We start from the raw sequence: 10,000 nt of genomic DNA, 5'->3' as shown, positions 1-10,000 counted from the left end.
ACCGTAGACTCTTACATTATGTCCTTTATAACAAAGATCCTGTCATTTCTTGAAAATATGCGGAGATGCATCAGACATTTTTTCGATCCCATTGAAATATATACATTAGCATATTTCATTTATGTTGTTCCGCAATCATAAATAACTAATACAATTTTTTTTGCGAGAAGTTTGAGCAAAAACATAAATCTCTAAGCTTGGAAGACACTATTCGTCATCAGGTGTCGATGGAGCATTAAGAGATATTCTCGAATTTAACATCCTTCAACCGGGCATTATTTTTCTGTTGTCTCCTCTGGTTACAGTTGTCGCTGATCTTAGTTTCCAATTTTGCCCAATCGCTTGAATTTTTGCGACGTTGCATAATTGAGAAGATAGCGTTGCTGACTCTCATATTTTTGCACGACAGATGTAATTCATATTCTGAGCTTTTTCACTGATTATTTTATTGTTCTTTGGAAACATGATATTTGCGGTTTTGCATTATTTTTCTTAAATGTTAATAAAGGCCCGAGTAACTTTTTTTCATCATCTCTCTCTCTAAATTGCATCCCAGACCATCCAAGATTGGAAAATGCAAAATATACCGGAAGATGTACTAGCAACTCTCTGGTAGACATTAGAGGTGCCTCACACTGAGGGACCTGGGGCAACCCGAAAAAAATGTAAGGTCTGTAAGGTAAGGTCTCTCTAAATTGTGAATCTGTTTTGAGGGCTGATTTATGTAACTTAAGTCGTATTTGGGTTTTTGGGTTTAAGTACAATTGCATAATGTTTTTAGGAATATTTTTCGTGGAGAGAGAGAGAGAGAGAGAGAGAGAGAGAGAGAGAGAGAGAGAGAGAGAGAGAGAGAGAGAGAGAGGGGGGACCTAATCATTAAAACTCAGTTTGGTAATCATTTTAACGCATGGGCGATAGATGAAATTCTAAATGTTCTTCATAGAAAATTAAGTATTAAAAAATTATAGGAAAAGAAGGGTTTTGATTTGATATCCAAAATGCTGCAAAGGGGAATAATAATTTAACCTCCCTGTAGAAAGAGAGAGGTGAGAGGGTTACAGGAAAAAAAAAGAAGAGCGTTTGTTTTCGTAGGAATATTTTATGAAATGGATGGCAGGGGTGAACGGCACTCTGGCAAAGTATGACAAATGACAGCAGGTGTGAAAGGGTTGAGGGCGCAGTTGTTTTAGCCATAAATGAAGGTAGATATATATCAGGTGTGCGCGTGGAGTTAATACGGAAAAATGTTTGAGGTAAAAGGGAGAAGCCATTTGTAAGACCGTATAATTCTCTGAGAAAGGCTTTTGGGCGTATTGATAAGGGACAGGTAAAAGAGGGGCTCCATTTGTGGCCCATATAATTTTGTTAAAGGCTTTTCGGTGTATTGATGTAGGAATGTGGAACGTGAATTGAATGTATGGAGTTTGAGCTGAATGAATGGAGATAGAGTTGAATGTATGGAGTTATAGCTGAATGTATGGTGTTTGCACTGAATGTATGGAGTTAAGAGTTGAATGTATGGAGTTAGAACTGAATTTTTGGAGTTGGAGTTGAATGTATGAAGAATGAGTTGAATGTATGAGGTTACTGCCAGAGTTTGAAATTATTTTGTGGTAGTAAATGATATATTACTTGAGGTTATGTAGTGGGTAGAATGAGAACTCCACAATAATTGTATTTTAGTGAATTAGATGCATATTCTGAGATTTATTTGGATACATGAAGCCTTGTGGGTAAATACTCCAGTACAATATAAAATAATACAGATGCAGATATTTATGACGATATTTGACTTGAAGGGAAAGAAAAGAGATGCAAAAAAGCAACATTCCTTTCCAAATGATCTTGTTATGTGTAAGACTGAAAGATAATTCTGTCACATACATTGATATATTATATTCTCCTTTTATTGCAGGACGGTTGAAATTCTTCTTGAGAGATTCCAACAGGTAAGTGAGAATTAATATCAATTTCATATTACCTTTCTTTTATGCGTTTATGTTACCGAAATTTTATCGTCAAAGCAGGCTGTGTAAGTAGGTGGAATTAGGTAACGGATATTTGGGAATTAATAAGGGACAGTTATTAATGAAATAACAATGGCTTGAATGGCTTTTCATTTTATGCAGTGTGGAAAAGGTAAGAAAGCATAATGGATAATATTATCCAATAATATACATTATTCTTATCTTCCCAAACTTGTTCTCTCTCCAAGTTATTGCAGCGGCGTTATTCATCTTGCTTAGAATATTTGATATGATTCTGTCTTTGCTTTCATCATGTCTCACTATTTTTTTATGTTCATTTCTTCGTTTACATTCAAGGATAACAGTTATCGACATGCGTGCTTTGCTCTCTCTCTCTCTCTCTCTCTCTCTCTCTCTCTCTCTCTCTCTCTCTCTCTCTCTCTCTCCGTTTTAATTTGCCTCGTACATTCTCCTCGATATTTAGGCCTCTGCAGTTTGCATGCTTGCCCCCCCCCGCCCCCCCCTCCCTCCCTCCGGTCTTGTTTCGTTTTGTTTCAAGCGCCAGCAAATACTGATTACTTTTGGGGCTTCCCTTTCCATACCGCCCGCTAAGGAAGAATAATATTCGTAGTGCCAGCACTCCTGCGATGGGCCCCCACCCACTGCCCACCCGCCAAAAACCCCCACTCCATCTCCTGGAAGCGTAGTATTCCCATCGTGTAGTTTAGAACAATTACACTAACTACGGAACAATTAATTTTCCTGTTTTCATCTACCAGCTGTAATTGTCTCTCTCCTCGAGAGAGAGAGAGAGAGAGAGAGAGAGAGAGAGAGAGAGTTTAGAGGGCTTAATGGTGAAATACTCACTCACCCACTAGACAGACATATATGTGCAGAGAGAGAGAGAGAGAGAGAGAGAGAGAGAGAGAGAGAGAGAGAGAGAGTTCTAAGGGTTTTAATAGTGAAATACACCGGGCTGCGTGTCTGGCTTACGTCCCAATTTTGGATTCTCAATTTAGTCTCCTCCCATTAGAATGGGGGATCTTTTTCAACGTTGAGCAGAGGGAATGCGATGTGTCGTTAGCGTTGCCGCTGTTGTTTTGCAGATGGTAATGCTCGGCGCCCTCAATATTCCCTGTAGTTTTCGCTGCAGTTTTAGTGTTTGGTGATTCCCTGCGGTTCATCTGCAGGATTTTATTCGTTTTTTGTTTTTGTTTTGCGTAGATGCAAAGGAGATACGGATTTGCTTTTGGCATTTTTTTCTTTTTTACTTTTTTTTCGGTAGAAGAGCACTGGGGCTTCAGAAGTTTAGAATGGCTTTTAGGCTGGATTTTCGAAATAGCTTCGTTTTCCTCGACGTTCCGTGGACGCTTTTATGCCTGGTTAAAGCGCTTTTCTGTTTGCCGAGGCCGATTTTTAATCTTGTGCCTTCGCTCGGCTTCCTTTCTCTTTTGGTCAGATGGACGTCCTTTGGTGGGCCTCAAACGACGACGCCGCCGACTGGCCACATCCAAAATGAACTGGATATTAACCAATCGTGGGAAGGTTTCTATGTTGTATATGTCCTACTGCGGGGGACTGAATTACCTTTGATGTTTTCTTATTATGACGTTTGTTGGAGTTCCTGTGCTTTGTTTGGTGGTTTTCTTCCTCTCCATCAAACGATGTTCTTATAATGACGTTTGTTGAAGTTCCTCAATTTTGTTTGCTTTGTTTTGGTGGTTATTTCTCAACATCAAACAATGTTCTTACAATGACGTTTGTTGGAGTTCCTGAATTTTGTTTGCATTGTTTTGGTGGTTTTCTTCCTCTCCCACCCCTCAAACGATGTCTTACATGACGTTTTTGTTTGGAGTTTCCTGAATTTTGTTTGCCTTTGTTTTTTGGGTGGTTTCTTCCTCTCCATCAAACGATGTTCTTACAATGACGTTTGTTGGAGTTCCTGAATTTTGTTTGCCTTGTTTGGTGGTTTTCTTCCTCTCCATCAAACGATGTTCTTTTAAGGCCGTCTCTAAGTCTGTATTTTGTTGCATTGTTTGTGTTTCTTCCCCTCTCCATCAAACGATGTTCTTACAATGACGTTTGTTGGAGTTCCTGAATTTTGTTTGCATTGTTTTGGTGGTTTTCTTCCTCTCCATCAAACGATGTTCTTATAATGACGTTTGTTGGAGTTCCTGAATTTTGTTTGCCTTGTTTGGTGGTTTTCTTCCTCTCCATCAAACGATGTTCTTATAAGGACGTCTCTTAAGTCTGTATTTTGTTTGCCTTGTTTGGTGGTTTTCTTCCTCTCCATCAAACGATGTTCTTATTAATGACGTTTGTTTGTTGGAGGTTTCCTGAATTTGTTTTGTTTGCCTTGTTTTTGGTGGTTTTTTTCTTGTCCCCTCTCATCAAAACGATGTTCTTATAAGGACGTCTCTTAAGTCTGTATTTTGTTTGCCTTGTTTGGTGGTTTCTCCCTCGCCATCAAACGATATGCCAGATGGCAATCGCAATTTTCAGCGCGCAGCAATATTGTGTGGTTCTAACTCGCGACTGTTTGCTGTATGAAAGGTTTGTTTTCTTTTTATCCTCCTTTTTTCATCAGGTGAGCTTCTATGCATTGATTGCTGCGCAATCTGAAAAGCCTCAAAGGGCCTCTTTCATCGCGCAAATCATCAATGCCGGAACGAAATGCGAATATGGATTCAGCTGCCGGTAACAATTAGTGTTTTGTGGTAACCGGTTTGGTATACATATTTGAAAGGGAATTTGCAGTATTTTTTTTTTTTAGCGAAATAAGACGACGGCAGGAGACAGTTTTACCTTTAGATGCGTTTAATTAATTTGATGGCAGGTTCCTTAATATTCAACGCATGCAAAAAAAAACGGTAACAATTAGTGTTTTGTGGTAACCGGTTTGGTATACATATTTGAAAGGGAATTTGCGGTATTTTTTTTAGAGAAATAAGACGACGGCAGGAGGCAGCTTTACCTTAGGATGCGTTTAATTAATTTGATGGCAGGTTCCTTAATATTCAACGCATGCACAAAAAAAAAAGAAAAAGGGGGTGACAATTAGTGTTTTGTCGTAATAGTTTTGGTATATATATTTGAATGGAAATTTGCTGTGTCAGAAATTTATGGTACTTTTAGAGCGAGATAAGAAAACGACAGGCGATAATTCTGCCTTTAGATTGGTATATAATTTGATGCCTTTAATCAGCAAGTTCCTTAATACTCAACATATGCCAAAATAATTAACTTTTTATTTTTTGTTTATTTTTTTTTTTTTTTACTTGTTGCTCCTAACAAGCAAGTTATTCTCGAATCTCCTTTTCCAAATGATCTTAAGCAGCGTTCTGTAAATGTTTATAGAGTGGGAAACAACCTTTTATTATAAATATATAGGATATATAATATACATAATATGATATATATATATATATATATATATATATATAGATATAAAATTCTGTAAATTCTGTAAATGTTTATAGAGTGGAACAACCTTTTATATATATATATATATATATATATATATATATATATATATATATATATATATATATATACACACACACACACATATATATATATATGTATGTATATTGCCCTCAGTCCACTGGGACGGCATTCATTTTGCCAGTGAAAGGTCCCAGTTTCAATTCCCAAGTGAGCTGGTGTACGTTATGTGAATTCGTACGCCCATGTCTGCCATCCGTGTCCTTAAGTCCTATGGTGCATGGTGTGGGTTGTATACTTCATATATTTTTAAAAATTGTGAAGTTGAGATTCAGTAAATTTCCATATTCTGAATGATTCAGAACTTTTACATCAAATGCAATTTATTTTTTATTGAAATTCTTCCAAAGAAATTTATTCACTAACCTGCAGAAGGAGGTTACTTGAAAAACAACCTTCTTTGGGCTAGTGAATAAAACTTTAAAAAGATATATAAAAAATTAGAATTAGAGGCAATAGTTATATCTAATTCAATTTATTATTGTTTTTCAGGAATTATTTCACAATAGCCTGCAGTTGGAGGGTCTAATGCAATTTATATTTGTTTACATTTTTTTACAAATAAATTTATTCACTAACCTTCAGAAGGAGGTTACTTTAAAAATAACCTCCTGTGGGTTAGTGAATAAAACTTTCTTTTAAAAAAGTAGATAAAAGAATTAGAATTAGAGGCAACAGTTACACCTATTTCAATTTATTTATTTATTCATTTTTTTAAAGGAATTATTTCACAATAACCTGCAGTTGGCGGTTATTTTATAAAAATGAGAAACCGTTGGAGTGATGATACGTAACAGATTTAAATGTCAGCTTCTCGACACACTTTTTTCCATCAGGTTAATCGACCTCGTTCTTGCTACATTTTGCAAATAATTCCTTATTGCCTGTACCCTATTTATTTGTTAATTCAGGTATCAATTTAAATAATTTTGATAAAAAAATAGTATATTTAAAACGTTCTACAGTTTTTTATGTTGGGTAAGCATAACCTTTATGGTGTTTGTTATTCATAAAATTTCTAATTTAAAGACATTTTGTTCTCGGTATCAATTTAAATAATCTTTAATCAAGATATTTATCCAAAACGTACTACACTTTTTATGTTGGGTAAGCATAACCTTTATGGTGTTTGTTATATTCATAAAATTTCTAATTTAAAGACATTTTGTTCTCGGTATCAATTTAAAAAATTAAATCTTTTAATTCCAAGATTAAATAATCTTTAATCAAGATATTTATCCAAAACGTACTACACTTTTTATGTTGGGTAAGCATAACCTATATGGTGTTTGTTATTCATGAAATTTCGAATTTAAAGTAATTTTGATCTTTGATTTAAATTTCATATTGACAGATGAACAATGTGTATTATTCGCGCGAGAATAGAAATAAGTACACTTGTGTAAAGGTAACGTAAGCAAAAATACATCACTTTTGTTTTTTGGCGTTCTTATTCTTTCAACGCTGAAAATGATAAGGAAATTTTATTTTGTGCATGTAACTCAACATTTCTCTGCCGTTTTTGGAGAGAGAGAGAGAGAGAGAGAGAGAGAGAGAGAGAGAGAGAGAGAGAGAGAGAGAGAAGGGGGCTGTGGAGAGCCGTCATTCATTCTGAGCCATGAATAAAAAGAAGTGGAAATGACGCTATTTCTCTCTCTCTCTCTCTCTCTCTTCTCTCTCTCTCTCTCTCTCTCTCTCTCTCCCCTGTCTGCGCTGGAATAATGAGGAGTGTCAGACATACCCCAAGGCTGTCCATCTCCCATCTCCTCGCTTTATTGTTTACCCATACGACGCGTGACAACAGCAATTTGTCCTCATTTACACTCACAGATTGTTGTTTGTGTGTGAGAGAGAGAGAGAGAGAGAGGAGAGAGAGAGAGAGAGAGAATGTGACAGCGTTAGCGCCTGGGTACACTTGACAGATGTCAGGCAGATGTATACCACTCACCTGTCACGCCTCACTCAGGGATATAAAGGAGACTAAATGCTCCGCGAGTTTTCCCTCATTTATTTCCTTCCTCTTTTTTCCAGCCACGCCCCCCCCCTTTTTTTTTCTTCTTCTTCTTCTTCTTCTTCTTCTTCTTCTTCTTCTTCTTTCCCTACGTCACAGTCGAAGCACCTGCCAGACAGGTAAGCTGGGAGAACAATATCTGGGGTAGACGTTTATCTCGAGGTGAACAAAAAACGTTCATTTTCGTGGCACGGAGATTTTAGTTGGGATTTTTTTTTTTTTTTTTTTTTTTTTTTTTTTTTTTTTTTTTTTTTTTTTTTTTTTTTTTTTTTTTTTTTTTTTTTTTTTTTTTTTTTTTTTTCTTTAGTCTTGGTTTCTTGCTTTGTTTCCCTCGTTTGCGTGTGAGGTGGTTTCAGGTTGAGTAATTTGATGTTTACGAAAATGGGACGGCATTCGTTTCTTTTTCTTTTTTTCTACAGGGAAATGTAAGTTTGTTTTATTACAGAAAGGAAAAATTTTTTACTTCAAGGGGAAAGGTGTTTGTTTTTTTTTTCTCTCCTTGCACTTTGTTAAGGAGGATAGGATTTTTTTTTTTATTTTTTTTTAGATTTTCGTGGAGGCAAAATGACGTGTATGCGATTGTGTGTGCGAATACATACATACATTCATACATACATACACATACAACATACATACATATATACACTATATATATATATATATATATATATATATATATATATATATATAGAATACTCATAGTATTTATTTCGACACATTAACTACCGCCAGTCGAAAAAATAAACATACAGACATTCACACACATATGTATGTATATATATATATATATATATATATATATATATATATATATACACATACATACATACATACATACATATATGTGTGTCATTGTATGTTTTTGACTTGCGGTAGATTATGTGTCGAAACAAAATACTGTGAGCTTACGCTGAGAATGTGGGAAACTATAGTGAGCTATAATTTCCTGCTTTTCAAAACAATTTTGTTTATATTTTATTATTGACATTTCTTTACAGATACGTGCATGCAATATTTTCAAGGTAGTTTTATGATGAGCCTTTTTTGGGTTAGTTTTGTGTTCACTTTTGGCAAGAGTCGTGTGTAAGCCAATTCATTTTTAAGATGGTAGGATGTTAGCCAGGTGGAGATTTGATTAACGTTCATCTGAAATGAATGTGTAAACAGGGTCTACCTCGGGGCGTTTTCTGGGAATGATGCTCTACAGGTAAAGACTTTTTTTTTTTTTTTTTTTTTTTTCTTGTTCTGAAAGTGACATGGCTTTTAGGGCACAACAGCTTCTTGTTGGTGTTGTTGAAGGAATATTTCTAAAAAGAAGAAGAAAAATTTAAGACTAAATAGTAGTTTGTTTTCTCTCTCTCTCTCTCTCTCTCTCTCTCTCTCTCTCTCTCTCTCTCTCTCTCTGACGAACATTTGCACACTCATTTACATATCGATCGATCGAACATTCCTCTCTCTCTCTCTCTGCTCTCTCTCCCTTCTCTCTCTCCTCTCTCTATCTCTCTCTCTCTGGACGAACATTTGCACACTCATTTACATATCGATCGATCGAACATTCTCTCTCTCTCTCTCTCTCTCTCTCTCTCTCTCTCTCTCTCTCTCTCTGGCGACCATTTTCACACATATTTACATAAATTCTCAAGGCAAGAAAAGAAATCTTCCTGCCTCCCATTATTCAACAGAGATAATCCCTTGAAATATTCCCGCCTAGAATTAATTCATGTTTATTTGCCTACGCGTTCGGGGAGCACTTTTTCTGTTCTTTCCTTTTTTTCTATCATTTCTTTCATTAATCCCAAGGAAAATGACATTATTTCAGTTCACAGAAATATGAATAGTATCGGTCGCCGACCTATTCTTAAGTTTTCATCTCTTTCCAGTACATTCTGATTGCGTATTTTAAATATATGGTTGCATAGCTTCTGCGTCATTTTTTATAAATATTTGTTTTCGTTTTCAATTGCTGCGTATATTTATAAATATTCCATTTTTCAGCTTCTGGGTAGTTTTGTAAATATGTGTTTTCGTTTTCAGTTTCTGCGTATATTTATAGATATTTAATTTTACAGGTTTTTCGTATTTTTTATAAATATATGTTTTGCGTTTTCAGTTGCTGCGTATATTTATGATTGTTCCATTTTTTCAACGTTGTATTTATGAGCGGAAGATGAGGTAAATTTTCATACATGAATATAAAAGTGGTGTTTTATGCTGCTGGTAAATGGATATATAGACAGTTTTTTCTTTTGCTCTCTTGCAATTGATCTGCTTTTTCTTTTTCTTATCCCGGTAGCTAGTTTGCTTCTAACTTTTATTTGTAGAAGTGTTATTTTTCAGCGAGTTGTTTATATTGTGTTTTATGTTATTGAAAATTGGGTTATTTCTTAACTCTGTCATCATAAATAGCCTCGTATTCGTCGCAGCTTGTATCGTATAAAAGCTTATATTACATTCACGATTTGATTTTAGACGTCTTTTACAGCAGTTTATAAAGCATTTTCTTCTGATACCTTATTTT

General features: G+C 35.4%; 1 protein-coding gene across 9 annotated transcripts in view; it reads left to right on the top strand.

Annotated features, from left to right (window-relative positions):
• Positions 1-10,000, top strand: part of LOC135198703 (uncharacterized) — a 990,834-nt gene that overhangs the window by 515,398 nt on the left and 465,436 nt on the right. For all 9 annotated transcript variants that reach the window (XR_010310875.1, XR_010310874.1, XR_010310872.1 and 6 more), the window contains one exon: positions 1,916-1,949. The gene's annotated coding sequence lies outside the window, so the exon portion shown is untranslated. The remainder of the gene's footprint in view (positions 1-1,915; positions 1,950-10,000) is intronic.

Source organism: Macrobrachium nipponense, chromosome 22, assembly GCF_015104395.2.
Source record: "Macrobrachium nipponense isolate FS-2020 chromosome 22, ASM1510439v2, whole genome shotgun sequence".
Lineage (NCBI taxonomy): Eukaryota > Metazoa > Arthropoda > Malacostraca > Decapoda > Palaemonidae > Macrobrachium > Macrobrachium nipponense.
This window is presented reverse-complemented; position numbering and strand designations above follow the sequence as displayed.